Source organism: Dermacentor albipictus, chromosome 1 (genome assembly GCF_038994185.2).
Source record: "Dermacentor albipictus isolate Rhodes 1998 colony chromosome 1, USDA_Dalb.pri_finalv2, whole genome shotgun sequence".
NCBI lineage: Eukaryota > Metazoa > Arthropoda > Arachnida > Ixodida > Ixodidae > Dermacentor > Dermacentor albipictus.
In genome coordinates, this window is record NC_091821.1 from 270,942,741 (window position 1) to 270,960,537 (window position 17,797).

General features: G+C 47.6%; 1 protein-coding gene across 6 annotated transcripts in view; it reads left to right on the forward strand.

Moving 5' to 3' along the window:
* Nucleotides 1-17,797, forward strand: part of LOC135915289 (uncharacterized) — a 223,993-nt gene that overhangs the window by 198,120 nt on the left and 8,076 nt on the right. The gene's annotated exons all lie outside the window — the stretch shown is intronic.

A 17,797-nucleotide genomic window follows, 5' to 3' on the forward strand; every position in this document is an offset into this window, starting at 1 on the left:
GGGATTATCGGCAATGAACGGGCCGACAAAGCTGCCCGTTCAGCCTATACTGAGGAGCACCACGTACCAATTGCACTTTCAAGAACTGACGCAGCATGGAAGCTCCGCCTGCTTGCTCGGCAGTACACCATGTCACAATGCAATGACCACCTTTTAAGAAATACGCGACTGTACTCACTTGATCCAACATTAAGTCTTCGAGCGCCATCACAGCTTCGCCGTGGAGACGCCACGCTTTTGCATCGACTGTGGTTGGGCGTTGCCTTTACCAAAGCCTATGCGTTCCGCATAGGGATGACCGACACCCCTACCTGTGACCACTGCGGCCATGAATAATCAATTGGCCATATTTTGTGCGCCGGCCCGCCGTACGGTCCACAGAGGGAATGCCTTCACCACGAACTTGACCAACTGTACGACCAACCGCTATCCGAAAAAAGAATTCTACACCATCGAAGGGAGCTAACGTCACAGACGAAGGCGGTGCAAGCGCTATTGCGCTTTTTGCGATCTACCGGCCTTTGCGAACGCCTTTAACTGGAACGCCTTTTGTGTGTGCGTATCTCCATGTGTGCGTGTTTATTTTCTTTAGCGTTTTCCTCTCTGTCCTCTTTCTAACCCCTATCCCCCATCCCCTGTGTAGGTTAGCAAACCGGAGACTTATATCTGGTTGACCTCCCTGCCTTTCCTCTTCATTCTCTCTCTCTCTATCTCTTGACTGAGAAAGGACACCACGTGACATTTCAGTGGCTTCCAAGTCACTGCGGCGTCATAGGGAATGAACACGTTGATAACGCTGCTCGGTCGGCTCTTCAAGGGGACGAAGAGGAGCCGATACCGTTATCAAGGACAGATGCCGCTAGAAAACTTCGAATGCTCAGGCGTGATATCACGTTCTCCTTGTGGAACGTAGGAAGTCTTCAAAACCACCGGCTGCACAACCTAGACTCCTCTCGACGCCTTTGCATTCCAGTTGGACTCGGCCGTCACGAAGCTACCCTACTTTGTCGAATATGGCTAGGGGTGGCCTTCACCAAATCTTTTGCTTTCCGAATCGGATGGGCCGACGACGCCTCGTGTGATGACTGTGGTAGCGAGGAGACTCTTCAACACCTTCTCTGTGACTGTCTTAGCTATAATTTACAGGGACGGTCGCTCGCATCGCGATAGCGCGCTTTGACCGAAGACCTCTGACAGAGGAAGTTATTTTAAAATGCCGCCATCGCAGGGCCATCGCAGCAGAGGGCGACGAGGGCACTGTTGCAGTTTTTAAAGGCAACATAATTGGACAAGCGACTGTAGCCTGAACAGATGTTTATAGTGCTGCAAGTGCTACTGTGCTGTGCGGTGACAGTATGCGGTGACAGTGACCGACTGTGATTGTATGTCTGTGCTCCTTTCTTTCTTTATCTCTACTTTGTTATCATTTTACCTCCCCCTTCCCTCTCTCCCCAGCGTAGGGTAGCAAACCGCATCTTCCGCTCTGGTTAACCTCCCTGCATTTCCACTTTGCTTCGATGCATACTTCGCACACAGTGCTGGTTGTGGGCGATTTGGGTGCATGCCTGCCGCTTTATGCCTCACCTCGGATCTGGATGGCACCGCCTTAGTGAAATTCAACGTCTACTCTTGTTGAGCTATCGTCTCCAGCACTGTGACAAAGAAGTATGCGATTTGAGGGAACAAGAGTAAACGTTGGCTACGTCATTTTCCCAACCTTCCATGCAACGCATTTCGGTCACATCTTTGACCGTTTCATGCATTAGGGGGCTTTACCATAGCGCTACCGTGCTATCACTTCCATTACTGATACCAGCTGCCACGATTGCGCAGTTCAATACGCAAAGTTCTACTTACAAAATGTAACGCCACAGCATTCGGCGTTGATTTGTTTACGACTTGTTTAGACTTGCATGGCTAGAGGACGCAGCCAGATTTTCTTAGCGTGTTGCCCAGTTTTGCACACGCCGTGGCTGCTTAACTTAGGCCTAATAGCGTGATAACGAACAGCTGTTCTCAGAATAAAGGCAAAATATCGCTGATACTTTGTCCTCATCGTCAGATGAGACTGAATGAAGTCTTATTTTATGATTTAATTCTTTTTGCCATGGTGTAGAACAAGTAACAAATAGATCAGGTGGCCTGCGCGCTACTTATCGTTATGCTATCGCAGTAACCGGAGGAAGCCGTCCCCGTACACTTGCGGTGCGTAGCGGTCCCGGTGAAATTTGCGCATACGCAGTCGTGGCAGCCGGTATCAGTAACGTTAGCTCTGTAACACTGTGATAAAACTCTCTATTTCTGCATGCAGTCAATTCTTAAGTGGATCGCTAAATCGGGACAGCACCTGATGAGCATGTTCCCAATGGATGGAGTGACGAAATTGCACAAGTGCACCATTCCCTGTCATCCCCGAAGAGATGAGAATGGAACAATGGAGGACGCGGAGTGTAGGTAGAACGCGACATTGATCGGTGGCATTTTCCAACAGCGGAAGCGAGCGCGGACGAATTTGAATGTTAAAGCCCTATGTGTATCTTAACGCGTGTTTTCACTTTCAACGAAAACACCCAACGAGCAAAGGTGGCTTGTGCGAGTTCGTACTAGCATTCTAGCTCAGCTAAGCGGAACAAGCCAAGTTACGTAGAATGTAGCGAGTCGAATACGTCGCCTATTCATAGTCAAATATATGTGTGGTCGTGTTGATAAACGTCGAGATGCTTCGAATTTGTTCCAGCAGTGATGCTGCGACAATAATCTGTCGTATTTAGTTTGTGTATATAGCAAATCATTCATCGAAGAGCCACGAAGTGGTGAGCAAATCTCAATTTTAGATATTCATCATGTGGGAAAGTTGCTTAAGCGACTTATAGGTAGGCTGCGCTGTATGAAGACAAAGTTTGCAGCATTTCGAAGAGGCTCAGGAAAATTAAAGGAATACCAACAGGTACATTCAACCGATGATCAGCACAGCTCCGAAAACGATAATACTCACACACACACACACACACACACACGCACGGAAAAGAATGAAGAAAGAAAAGAATTAAATGTTATGAATTTGAACGTTGAATGCTTAAGGTTACATCGATGCGTCGGAGACTCTTCTGAAGCCCCCGTTTGGAAGAAATATATGCCTGAAGACAGCGAGCACGACTGCGCTCCGGCTCGCAAGTCTAAGAAGATGGAAAGAAGTGTGGCTTTATGAGAATTTTTCCTGCCGACGCGAGGCAACCGTCTAGCTACAACTCATTGCGTGTGGGGCGCTCTGAGAGCAGAGGTGCGCTAAAATTATCGTGCCATCATGAGTTCTCCCAAGGAATCTTTAATCAGGCGATGGCGCGCACATATAATCACCCTGCCAATCGCGTCTTCGTGATGCAGGCCTGAGAAACTTTTGCTTCTGACGAAGGTTCTCGCGAGTATAATTTACATTTGCGTGCAAACATATTACAGCGAAATTTACTTTAGGGTTTTCCCAGAATAATTTACGACGTCGTCAATGGCCGCTTTAGCAGATCCCCGATAATGGGGCTCCCGGCGTTGTTAGGCTAACAATGTATGCAGAAGAACGAAATAAATTGGCACGTCAGACGGTTCCGCACTTGGAACCTTCGCTCTCGGAAATTATATTGGATGGATGGATGCTATGAGCGTCCCCTTTGAGGCGGGGCGGTGGGTGGCGCCACCAAGCTCTCGTTCTGATTTTACTTATTTCCTAGCTATCCTTTTTTAAATATAGGTAGGATATGTACGAATTGACGGTCAACCATCAGCGCCACAAACGTATTGATGAACTCTTTTATGCTGCAGAAGTTAAAAGCTCGAAGCGGGGCTTTTGCTGTGCCGGCCCGTGCGTCCTTTCCCTCGCGTCGTCGTCAGGCCCCTATTCAGTTTCAGCCTCGTCGTGAAACGGAGGCAAACAATGCCCACGAGAGGCTCGCGTCACTGCGACAATGTGACTCGCTAGTCGCTGCTCTGTCAGTCAGCTTTGGTGACTTCGGCGGGGTTTCGCGCGCCACACGCTGGCGTATTTCGGACGCCACAATAGATGATGCTGCAGCAGACAAGCACAAAGTGTTGTGCAATTCAACGAAGTGGAGACGTTGGCGATGACTATTGTGATGGCTTGCTACTGTCGCAGTAATTGAGTTCGGAGCTGGAGGGATTCTTTTTTCCTTATTGTGCACGTCTATAAACACAACCTGGATATTTCTCATATATCATATGTGAATGTTCAATCTTAAATGTACATTGTTCGTGTGGTTTAACGCGCCGGGATATTACATGCACTTATAGAATCGCTGTATATAGAATGGAGGGCACCGGATAAGTTTAACTATCTTAGGTACGTTAACGTGCGCGTAAATGTTGTACATGAGCTTATTTCAGGACCCAATGTAAGCGTTTGCCCTTGTACGTAATTCGGTGCTCTCTAAGGATGTGGTGACGAGATACGTTGAAAATGCTGCCACGAATACTGACCAACCGTCTGAAGCGCGGACGACGCACGTTGAACGTATGCTATATTCAGCATACGTCGTCACGCTTCTTTTGAGGCTGCACCACCAAGGCGAGTGTGATCCGTTCTTGCATGATAAATAAAACAGCGCCACATGGCCGACCTGACGTAAAGGGGAGTCTGGCACATCGGCTGCAGCTAGTGGGAAAACCTTGCTAACGTAGGCGGGAATTCGTGCCGCATCTGCACACGCAACGGGGCACGAGTCCTTGAAGCTTTCCTTCTTTAGCTGACACGCTTTGTTTACCCCCGCTAAAATAAAGCTGTTTTGGACACTATAAGTTGCCGTACTAAATTAGTGGCATCAGGCCAATCCTCAGGGCGAAAGACAAAAAAAAGTATCTTACGGGAAATAGCGCGGCCTTTATTTTCTACCGGCTCAATTCATATATTGCAACGGTGCGTGCCTGGGCCACGATTCTATAACCGGTTCTCTTGCAAGAACGGTTTTATTATTTTTATTTCATCATTCATCATTAGTACAGAAGGAGGTCCCGGAGTTACAAGAACTGTCAGGGGGACCTCCTATTAGTAATTTAACATTGCATGAATTAATACATTTTGGCAACATAGCAACGACAGACATAAGAAAACACCAAGGTAATGAAAAAAATAAACAAATACAAAAAAGTTGCGTACAATAATTGAAGTTCAAAACACAGCAAATAAAATAGATACAGCGTATGCATAAATAAATATGTGGTAATTGACACGTTAATGAAACACAGGAAATGACACATGTCAAAGAACACGGGGTTATTGCAACAGATAATTAAAAATAAATATATGCTTACAATACGCAAAGTGCAAATGTTATATAGGCTATGCGACAAAAAATTTGAAATGTCTAAGAAAGGATTAAAAAAGAAGACGGTACCTGTAAGCTTCAGCGTTCAGCAGGCACATTTCCTGCATGATTTGTCGCGGGTTCTGCAGAGGCAACAAACCGGAGGGAGTGACAGGCTCACTATTTTACCACAACCAAGCCCGCGTCAAAGTTTACGCCAAGGCTACAGATGCACAAAGAAGTACGAATGCTGGGCCGGTATTTTGTAGCGATGCCTTTTTCCGATTCTATGCTTTTTCACTCTTTTCGCGCTTGGCCAGTGGTCAGAGCGACGGTCTGCCCACATTATCAACGGGATCGGACGGCCGTGTGTGGTGGATGATAAGAATAGCATAGAATAAGGCATAAGGCATCGCTACAAAATAGCGGCCCTGGTGGATGAAGGAATCTCATCGAAGTGATACCTTTATCTAGAATTAGGTTCTAACGGCGGCTCCTCAACTGTTAAGTACATACGTGATGATGAACAGAAAATGCATTCGATATGCCTTGAGGCCTATTCGTGTGTCTACAAGCCCTCGGTTTCAGGCGCGACAATGCCTTTGACACCTCAAGAATTATGCGGAGCTTTCTCGTGCCCCCCCCCTCCCCCCTTTTTTTTGTTGTTGATCACGCGCTCGTGAACCTACTGCTATTTTTGTACCCTCTTACCGCCGTGGTTTACCCCGAAATGGGCATGCCACCTTGGAAAGTGCACCTGTCGCATCCGTGAACACTCTTGCAACACTGAGTCATGTTAGAGACTTAAAGCACCGAAACAATCAGGATTACAACTTGCACAGTACAAGGTCATTGTTGCTATAGATTACGGTACTGTTTATGAGATTAACGCAACGCAAGGAAGCCGGTTGACTGCAGCTTTCGTCCGTGTGGCCACCAAAACCGATGGAAGATAGCAGCAAGGACTGAGACTATATATAGAAAGGCCTGTTTTCCGTACTTCTTCAACGCGCACGCGTAATGCTCCTGACTCCAGTAATACTGCGGGCAAATTACGCACACCGCGAAAGAAACAGCTTGGCAAAATCTTTTCTTGCACGAGTTCCTTCATAACGAATAACTAAAAATCCTAGCGCAAGAATACGCGGACAAAGACACGGTGCCCAGACACCGTGTGCGTCTGCATTCCCTGTGCACTGTGTGCTAGCCTTTTGATGCTATAGCGATATTTAGTTTCACGAGAACAACTCGGTGACACTTAAGAAAGTCGGAAGATTGAACCCAGAATCACGGGTCCAGGAGCTAGGCGCCCTAGCCACGTCCTCGTTCAAAGAGGGAAGCCAAAAATATGGTTGTTTTATATTTCCGCGTCACATGAGATAATATTAGTGTCACGATTGAAATGTCTCAGTTAACTCCTGCGATAGAAATAGGTGAGCAATTTTAACTGCATAAAGCGTTGCATTAGATTAGCGCTAAGATCTCGAAGAAGAGAAATGCCAAGAGGTCCATGACCGAAACTACTTCGTGTACTACCGGGTATTGTTTACGAAGTCACGGCGGCAGCATTTCGATGGGGGCGAAGTGCAAAAAACACCCGTTTACATAGATATATGTGCACGTTAAAGAACCCCAGGTGGTCAACACTGATGCGGAGTTCCTCATCACGGCGCGCCTCATAATCAGATCGTGGTTTTGGCATATCAAACCCCATAATTTTTTTTTGTATTGCTGACAAAGCAAGAATGATTGACTGAAACGGGAATACCTGAATCGGGTGGGGACGTATACGCGTCGAAACTTTCACTGCACCACTGTCACTGCACGAAGGTATATCCTTTCTCCTAAATCATATCACCTACTTCCTGTATATATACATAAACTTCGTCTCTTATGCCTTTTCTGCCCTATATTTTTATTTCAGAGGCAGTTGCCAACCTGTTTTCACAGCCTTTTGTAATGTTTTTATGTTATCGATTGTCTTTTCTTTCTGTCTTGATTTTTTTTCTTTTTCGCTTGTATCTTTCGTTCGCACTCTTGTCTGAGGCATGAACCGTGAAATCTTTTTCGGTAGACCATTGGCTGTCTGTCCATCTGTTTCGCTTGTATATTTTTGATATTCCTGCTTTAATTGACCGGTGGTTGAGGCCGTCTGTCTTTGGTTAAGCAACATCCCAGCACCGGTGCCGCACAACAAACCGCTGATGCGTATCGGTAAACTGAAACGCCCGCTGAAAGGTAAACCGAGACGTTAAGGAGAAAGCAATAAGCGCGTAATTGAAGTCTGACAAGGTATAATCTGCGGCCGATGTGACGCGGTTTTACGCATTGTTCTGCGTGCATTGCTGCCTGTGCATAGACGAGGACGGTGCCCTGTGGGTCCTCGGTGGCTGATACAACGCCCACTGCTACGTCATGCGTTATCAATACAAAGTCGGCAGCGGCTCGTCGCACGAAAAGGGAGCGGCGCGATTCCCTGCTTTCAATCAGGAAAAATTGAAGCCGTGATGTTCTTTCCACGCAGTCCTCCGGGTTTACCCCGGAAGGCCGGCCTTCGTGTGGATTTCACCCAACCCGACCTGTCTTTCCTGCACTATACTTAGCGTTGGCTGTCAGTCGTGACCTTGCGACGAAATAGGAGTACGCACACGGCGCGCGCACTGCGGCTCGGAGGGGGGCGTGGGAGTCGCGGATGTCGAAGCTTGCTGGAGTCTCGTTACGCAAAAACAAACACTGCCCGGCGAGTGAGGTCCGGGGGAAATTCTGCAGCGCTGGTCGCTCTTTCCGAGCAGACTTTTCACTGATCGCGAATATCCTTGTCAGCGTGCGGAAAACGCGGTCGCTTTGCTCGCCTCGGTCGGCTGAGAACCGAGACTGAGCGCTGATCGTGCGCTGATGGAACGAGCACTCGTACAGGGACTGCGGGCGTGCGTTGCTGGCTTCCTGATCTCTTTCTGCGGTGGCGAACACGAACGTGGCGTGCGCGAAAACGAAAAGTGTGGGAGCTTGGAGGAACCAAACTGTTCCTGTCTGTAATGGTTTAATTTGCTGCGGCCTCTTTCAAGATTTATGTGCATTCGCAGAGCTACATTTCATTGGTTAGAGCCACGCATAGAGAGCTCAAAATACAAACATTATACAAAGGCTACAAATACAAACATCTCAAACAGTGATAAATACAAGGAATAGAAGCGAGGCTGAATTGGGGCATTATTACGACGCATGTGAGAATTAACGTGAAAAGTAACGCGAAAGCGCACCAAGGGTGAGGAAATTTCGAGCAGGGAAAAACTGTCGCCCATCTCACTGTCACACAATGCTACAAAGGGACCCTCCTCGATTTGCAAGCATTGCGGTAGACGAAACACTCGTCGTAGTGGAAGACGACTGTTCGGAGCTGATCTTTTGCGAACTGTAATGTTCTTGCTTTTTGAGGAGACCGAAAAGTGTCCTTACATTGGTTCTCTATTCATGCTTACGTTCATATGAATGGTCATTGCTCTGAAAGGGACATCGGTCCGCCGATGTACAGCTTCATTGTTTTCGTAAGCGCAGATTATATAATTCGTATACGAACAAGGTGATTGCAAGCATGCACGTGTAGGTACGGTGTATCAAGCCGCTGAGCGTACGGCTACGGTTAAGCGACTACAGCCGCAAGTTCTCAGCGAGATTCATGAATCACCGTGCGAACAGCAAATATTTGCAGCGTTTCTCACGCCACCGCCGACTAGGCGAGGAGTCGGTATGGAGCGACAAATCTGGGGCGCGCCGTCGCAGACTCATCTCCCCCTCCACCGTCACCCACCCTCGGCCTGCATGTTTTTCTTTTGCCAGGCTTCTGGAATTGCATGATTGATCGGACGACTGAAGCGTAAACCGGAAGCAAGTTCATTCTTCGCTTCCGGGGTAAGTCGGCGCGCCCAAAAGTCTGCTGCCTTTTAGACGCGCCATTCCATGGGCGAGCGGGTCGAGAGGAGAGAGCCCAAAGTAATCTGCGTATATGTCCACCATCATGCGGGCTTTCATTCAGATCAAGATGCACGGTTTGCTGCACGAGAGAGACACTCAGTGCCGGGTAACCAAATTCAACATGGCTGTGGTATGCAGTAACTAAATCCGAGAAATGCGAGCAGTCAAGTTACGTGATTATAATTGAGGAAAAATACGTTTTCACGAACTGCATCAGCAAGTTCAAACCTGCATGTCGCGTGCGATGCTGTAAATTCAGACGAGCGGCGTGTTTAGCACTGACTCAGCGCTCGAGTGTCGGGCCTGGACGCTTCTTGCGTCACTGCAGCGATATAACCTGCATTTCTTTCCCGCGCAAACTTTGCTGCAAATCAGGATTTGTATCTGAGTGAATAATTTACCGCTCGATTTCCCTGGCAGATATAACTATATAATCATGAACCTTAAGGTCATGCGCTAATATTAGGAAATTAAGCTGACTGCAATGAGCACATGTGCGCCGTTCTGTTCCGACAGTGTGACAGTCTGTTTTCCTAACTATCTCGCAACCTTGGGTTTCGTCTAACCTGTTAGCTCCTCTGTCAAGCTATTCTTTCGCTTACCTTGCACACCAGTCACTGATTAAAAGAGTAGTACTAGTTGGCGTATGTCCAACAATAATGAATTTACCGCCAAACACATGATCACAGAGAACGGAGGACAGTGCTAGTCCTGCCCTTATGTCATCCCCTCTGTTTGATCGTGTTTCTGGCTTGAAAAAGCCTCCTGCGTACCTCGCTGTTCCAGGAATAGTGAAGAAAGCTAGCCTGACCACCGCGGCTCTCAAGCAGATCACATTGGAACTTTTGCATTGTTCATACGCTAACCGAATCCATGTTCACACGCATGGTTCCGTCTCAGAATATTCTACGGGCGCCATTGTTCTACCATCTCAATCGGTCGTCATCAAGTTTAAAACTTCACACGTAACGACATCTACAGGTTCCGAACTGGCCGCTCTTCGCGCTGCTGTCGGATACATTGAAAAAGAACCGCCCAACAAATGGGCCATATTTTGTGAATCGAAAGCAGCCCTCCAGAGCTTGCGAAGTTTACGACGTGGCAATTATCAACAGCTGGTGTCACAAATCAACGAAACCTGTCATTGCGCTTCTGAACGAGGACATGATATCATATTTCAGTGGCTGCCGGGACATTGTGGCATCGTTGGCAATCACCTCGCCGATGACGCTGCCCGACGTGCCCAGGCTGGCGCACCGACACTCTTTATACCTTTATCGAGAGTCGACGCTGCAAGAGAGCTTCGCAGTCTCGCTCGTGCCATCACGTTAAGTTACTGGCATACACCACAGAAGTGTCGTTTATACAGCCTCGACCCATCACTGAAACTTACATTACCAGCGAACATTTTACGACGTGACGCAACACTGCTGTGTTGGCTGTGGTTAGGAGTAGCATTCACCAACTCCTACAGCTATCGTATTGGAATGGCGGATTCACCAATGTGCGCTAAGTGCAAGTGTCAAGAGACCATCAGTCATCTTCTGTGCCACTGTTCTCGCTTCGATAATCAACGTGAGTCTCTCCAACGTGCCTTGAATAGACTGGATGACAGGCCAGTTACGGAAGCGAAGATCTTGAGAGCCTGGCCTCACAGTTCATTAGCCCAGAAAGCAGTTCGAGCGCTTTTTCACTACCCGAAGACAAGACTTGAGTGCCCGGCTATAGACATCCTACACCTAATTTTTATTTCTCTCTCTCTCTCTTTCACTCCCCATTCCCCTCCCCACGTGTAGGGTAGCAAACTGGACTCAGTCTGGTTAACCTCCCTGCCTTTCGTTCTTCCCTTCTCTCTCTCTCTGGCACAAAATTCTTTATTGGTTCACTATTTAAAAGCCAGAAGGAAAAGAGAAAAGGGCCGATGAGGGTGACGAAACAAAGTGGTAATATATATATATATATATATATATATATATATATATATATATATATATATATATATATATATATATATATATAGCGAGAGAGAGAGAGAGAGAGAGAGAGAGAGAGAGAGAGAGAGAGAGAGAGAGAGAGAGAAAGGGTGTTCACTGAGGGGCCCGATTTTTATTAATCATATCATAAGACGCCAACAAACAAAGACACCATGGACAACACAGGGGAACTTACTTGTACTTACTAATTGAAATACAGCAATAAATTAACGAAATTGAAAGGGGATGAAACCACACCTTGCCGCAAGTAGGGAACGATCCCACGTCTTCGCATATATATATATATATATATATATATATATATATATATATATATATATATATATGATACTGTTTTCATACTTATCGAGCGTTCAATGTTAGCTGCGGCGTTTGTTTGTCACGTCACATTTCATCAGCGTTATTACACACTGTGTGAACAAAAACGAGGTGAGATCGCAAATGAGCGACTAAGCTGTCCACTTCTGATGTGTCCGTACTCCATACTAGATGGCCGCCATTAAATCAAAAGCCTTAAATGTGGATTCCAGAAACGATATGGAGGCAACTTTCCTAAAAGCTATTGACCGAGAACGACAGGTTACGTTGCAGTGCGTGCTCACGTTAGACAGGCTCTCTTGCCATACTGAATTTCGCCCAGTGTGCTATACAGGATATTTTCTGAGTGCTGTACAGTCTCGTATATACAGGGTGTTTCTTTCTAGCTACACCAAAATCTTTTAAAGATTGGCCATAGCACAAAGCCCAATTCTAGCCCTTGATCTAAATTATTCCATAAGGCGGCCATTACTTCTACGAGAAATCAAAATCTTCAATTGAATCATTAATGTAATTATGCTAATTAATATTTAAATTATTCACTTTACGCCACATATTTCAATATACGAATTATAGCCGCTGAGTTCGCACGGCGTATCCACTTGGAACGAATTCTCCGGACAGCACCAGTTCCGAGATATTAATTTTCAAAGCGTCCGACGAAATGCGCTGGCGTTCATTCACTTTCATTTTTATTTGCTTAAAGACCGTCAAAGGGGTTTGCAGTATTTCCAGCCGTTCCAGTTACCTTATTAAGAAACTGCTTTTTTATACATTGAAGCATAAAAGTAACGGGAACACTTGCTCACTGTTTTGTAGCAAATCATTTCTTAAAGAAGAAATTAAAAAGAGTGAATCCTCCTTCAAAAGTAGTTAATCAGTCTTGAGGTAACTTTGTTGTCTGTGCCGCCCAATCACGATGTCTTTTGTCAGCAGGAGCAACAAAAGCTGATTTGTTTTTAACACGTAAAACATTTTGCTGCTTTATTGTGTGACCTGAGGACACTCCAACGGCAGCTGGTCAGAAGGCAAACTAAGCCTATAGTTGGCGTCTGGTGTGCGTCTCTTGCCGGCTAACCGCAGCTTCGCCTTTAGACCGACTCCCACAGTGCGATGGATCTACGTGATCTTAAAGCGAATGGCCTGATTCGGCCTCCGTGCACAGTAAACAATCGCAAAAGAAGGTGCACGTGCGCAGCCGTTATCGTGCCATCATCGCCACGGTGACGTCATTCCTTAGAGTCGCGCCGCCGTCGTCGTCGTACAGTCGTGGTCCCGCTGTCGTGTCGTCTACCAAAACATATAGATGATAATTTGTGCCGTTATCATCGAGCATGGTTATCGATGCAGCACTGTATTCTTGGGAAGACTTGCTAGTGTGTTCGATCATTTGACTTCTGCGGTCCACATAAGCTCTCTCTCTCTCTCTCTTGAAAATAATTTGCGATGATACTACGACAATTTTTTTTGCGAAAGTACTGAACGAAGGCCACTAAGCTGAAGATGAAGGATGAAGCTAAGGATGAAATCGCATGCTGTCACGTCTCGTGCTACCATCAGCCGCAATAAGTCAATCAAGGTGTGCTTCGGATATCGACATCGCGGAGGAAGATTTCGGAAAGTAGTCTGTCTGTATGTTTCATTAAGATATAACATATAATTTCTCTTTAATCTTTTTGAAAGCTTTATCCCTACGGCTTTGTAATCCGGGCGCGGCGTCGTAGAAGAGTATACTGTCAACCTGTTCGGAAACCTTTTCGCATTAGCTGAAAAAATGTGTGTGTGTGCTTGGTTGCTTGCTTCAGAAAAAGAAAGGTTAGTTGGAAGTCAGCACTTGTCGTCGCCCCTCGTTTGCGTCATTTATAAAAAAAAAGGTGCTCTATGCCATACTGCGGAGCCATGTTTCTGTGCGAGAGAAATGCAGCAAACGCGCCAGCATGCTTCGCTCTTTGTACACAACGTAGTTTGTCGGGGAGGCCTCCACCACGGCCGCCGAAGGGACGCGCAAGTATCGTACACGCAATAATTGCATGTTCGTCTAGTCCATCGAACAGCTCGAGCGGGCTTATCGGCCGCGCGGCTTATCCATCGGCCGAGGGCGCCACGACGCGCGTGATGTTTTCCGCGCGGGGGGCGCATTCGCTGCACTGGAGGACGCGCCAGGTTTCCACGGAAGCCGCGAGGACGGAGACGCTTCCGACTCTGGCGTGTGCGCATCGCACCGACCCGCGTGCACTCGCCGGGACATCCCCACGCTCCCAGTGCTGCAGAAACGCGTGCGTGGCGTTTCGCTCCTTGCGCTGGGAATCCCGCTGCATCAAAAAAAAGCTCACGTGCCTCGGTGAGCGGTACTGCACGCACTCCCGCCCACGGAGGGAGTGTCGTCGCGGGAACTCTCCTCGAGACGGTGCGAGGAAAAGAGAGTAACGGTTGCTGAAGGCAGGCGATACGCCCCACCTGCGGGTATCTGTGCTGCAGCTTTTCCTGGAGCCAGCGTTGTTGTTTGCTAGCGGGTCTGCGTTAATTCTTGTTGCTTTCACCGCATGAATGGGTTCTGCGGGACACCATGGTTGACATATTCGTGTACACGTAGTTGCTATATATATTTTTTGCAGTTGCGTTAGCGTTATTCTAAAGAGCCACAACAACAAAAGAAAAATTATGGCCGCTGCACTGAGAATGGCTCAGGGAATCGCAGACATTTGGGTGCCATAAGGTAAAGGTACACGGACGAGTGCAAGAGAAGACGCAATCCGCAGACGTCTGCGAATGTTAAAAGTAATCACGTCACAGGGCGCACCTTCTCTCACCTTCTCTCACCTTCTCTCACCTTCGAGTCCTCGTAGTTTCACCTGGCAAGGCAGAAGCGCAGTGGCTTAGCGATATATTGCGGGGCTTAAGCTGTCGAGTTTGGTTCTCGTTTTGAAGAGTCTCATGTGGTTGGGAAAATATGGCCTTTTTATTCAGATCGGCAGACTTTAGATGCGTCCGCCCGGCAATACTTCTTATGCCTATCATACACCCATGATTACGTCATAAATAGCAACTTTCCTTGGTGCGCCTGGCGCTACGCGTGCAAAAGTTGGCACTCTCTTCGGTCCAGCGCTCAGATGGGGCCGACAATGACGCACGCGGAGAGCGGGGCCTCGTTCCGTGACTGCGTGGCGGCTGGTATGCGCTGCGCTCGTCGGCTGGCGGGAAAACATCGAAGAACGGCGAACTTTTTTAGCCTTCGAGAGCGGATATTCCTGGACGGCGGGCTGGCCATTCGCGAGTCGACACGTGCCAGTATGCATAGTATACGGATTAAAACGCAGAGAATTTGGCCGTAATCACTGCCACACACCGCAGTGTTCTCCGCAATGGTTGAGGTTGTTTTAGAGTGCCCGAGGGAGGAGGGCGGCGCAGGCTCGGTCGACAAGGCCGTTGGAGGGCACACAAAGGCTAGGTGGGAGAACACGAGGGTTGCAATCTGGGCTTGTCGGTAATGCATCTTGAATAGGTGTGCGGTAGCGTGATTAGAAGACAGGGCAAAAGAAGACACACAGGGACGGAATCTAGCGCTGTGCATGTCCCTGTGTGTCTTCTTTTGTCCTGCATTTTATTCGCGCTACCGTGCACCTATTCAAGATAGGTTGGAGAAACTCGCATTGCATTCCGCGGTAGAACGAAAAACCCGCGTGGCCAGGCACGGTGCGCTCGAGTGTCTACTGCCGTCGATATTGTATAGGTTCTGCAGAGTGAATGCCGCTGCAACGCCAACGACAGAAGATTACGGACCATGGGATCTTAGAAAACGTTCCATTTCCGAGCAGCCTCTATCAGCAGTCAGTAAAACCGAACATCAGAGTGTTGTTAACATATATTGGTGGAGGCTGTAAATGCGAATGCTAGGTCTGCGTTGTGAGGCTGCGAAGGTATTCAGCTTTTTCTCAGATTTCGTGTTCCGTAAAATATTGTGGCTTACTGTACAGGCTTGTCCACTTCTAGGAGCAACACATAATTTGTGTTCGAATTAATGTAGCCTCATCATTTCTTTTGCTTCAGAGGGCTAAACGCGTCTTATACGACGCCCAACGCCGATGTTCATCAATGAAATATTATTCTGCAAGAATTTATGTCATATATCTAGGCTGGTATGCACGGTTCAATGGCAAGGAAGCGTTTCCTCTAATAGTGGACGACGCGGCATAACGCAGATGCAACGCACATGATGTCGAGTGTTTGCACCTGCTGTTTGCGCTCAACATGACGAGCAGAGTAGACGACGGGAGAAGCGAACGAACAGATGAGGTCGCCTGTGCAGTTCGCCATCTCGAGCACAAACCGGCTGCTGTTGGGGATCGCGGCGGCATCGTGAGCCCAGCTGTACAACGCCCATGGCCAGCGCAGGAGGGCGCGTTACCGCAGCGACGGGCATTCTGCGACACGTCTCAATCTGTCACACGGCTCCGACCAGACCCTACGCACAGCAAAATGTATTGAGGCCGCGACGGGGCTCAGACTGGCTGCCGACGACTGCTGACGCGTGGCTGCACAGTCTGAGTGCTCCCTGCGACTGAGAGGGCCTGCCGCGAGGGCACATTCACCCACCTGCTTCAAATTGTTCGTTCACGAACTCGCCAACGGTGATTTGAATGATTCGGCTACCACGTCTTAGGCGTGCTCACGCCCATAAACAAGAATGACAGCGTTCTCAAAACACAAGCGTTATTGGTTCCTGCAAGCTTCAGTGGAAGTAACGGCGGCTCCGTCACTTCCAGTCTGGTTGCTAATTGTTAATGCGAAAAATCTTTCATATTAGGGTAAGAGTGGAAGTTTTAAAGTCATAACGGTGGACGGTGTGCTCTCTGAAAAACTTCTCTTGGCGAACTTGAAGGTGTGTCAGGAAATTGGTCATTCAAATAAATTTCATTGAAGCGAAACGCGAATGAGGAAGGTTAATTCTTATTGGCGTCATGACTGTTGCAGTTGTTAGAGAAACTGAGCTGTTCAAGTGGCTGTCCCGCAAAAGTAGGATTTCAGTGCATATGGGACAACCGTCATATATATAGTTGGCATTGTCGGCAACTCCCCCCCCCCCCTTCCCCAATTAGAACGAAGCATACATGAGGGGCGGCAACAGAAGCGCGCGTGCGTATACCTTAATTCTAGCTGCGCACTGCAAGTGCCCCTTCACCGCGCCTCTAACAGAGCAAGTAGTCAACAATAAGTGAGACGTTGAGGCTTTGCGATAGTGGGAGCTAGTCAGTATACAGCATCATTTTGCGTGCAATGCATTATGATACAGAAAAGAATCCGGCCAACAATCGGTGAGAGCAGGTGAAGTTGGCAATGACCAGGATGGTTTCATCGGGGCAGGAACTTTTCATGCTGTGCATGTTTTAGGACAGAGTTAAATTCAATCGAATTCTTGAGTTTTGCTTGCCAAAACCACGATTGCTTTAGGGCAGCTACCCCGATACTGTATGCCCATAAATGCCTAGTTTTTATAGGGAAATATTGTAACGGCCTTATAAAAAACATAGAGAAAGAAGAAACCACGAGAAAATAACGGACGCATGAATGGCGAACTTCTGTTTCCCAACAGTGGGTTGGTTCAGTCTGCACGACGAAAGTAAGCAAATAAAGCAAGCTTCCACCTAACACACATTGCTTAATTTGTATTTCTTCATGGTAATAGTAAGAAGCTTATGAATGACAGTCGTATAGATTTAGTTATGATGTACTGGACGCTGTAGGCACAGCATAACTGAGAAACAGTGAGCCGCATGTCGCTGAATATCTATATGGCAGCCTCTGAGAACGTATTCGCTCTTTTGCGTGTTCAAGGACACCATAAAGATAAAAAATAAAGGCATTAGTTTGTCAAATCAGCCAGTTGCTGCACCATGGAGCATGAAACACTCCGGAGGAGAAATTAGCGCCGGAGTGGGAGGGCGAATAGCCCATAAAGAAAAACAAGTATAGGAAGAAGGGGGCGGGGCGTAATTCTGAGCGAACATATCTGCTGGCGTGATATGCAAACGTTCCCGGTTGTTATGGCAACGCAGGCGACGGCAGAATTGACTTACAAGCCACCAGGTGGCGTCAACAATCGACGGTCTCCGAATGAACGATGTCATTAACGACGTTACTCGGCCGCGAATTCACTCCTCCAGAGAGTTTCTTGCTTAGTGGCCGCGGCAGCATACATTTGCAGAG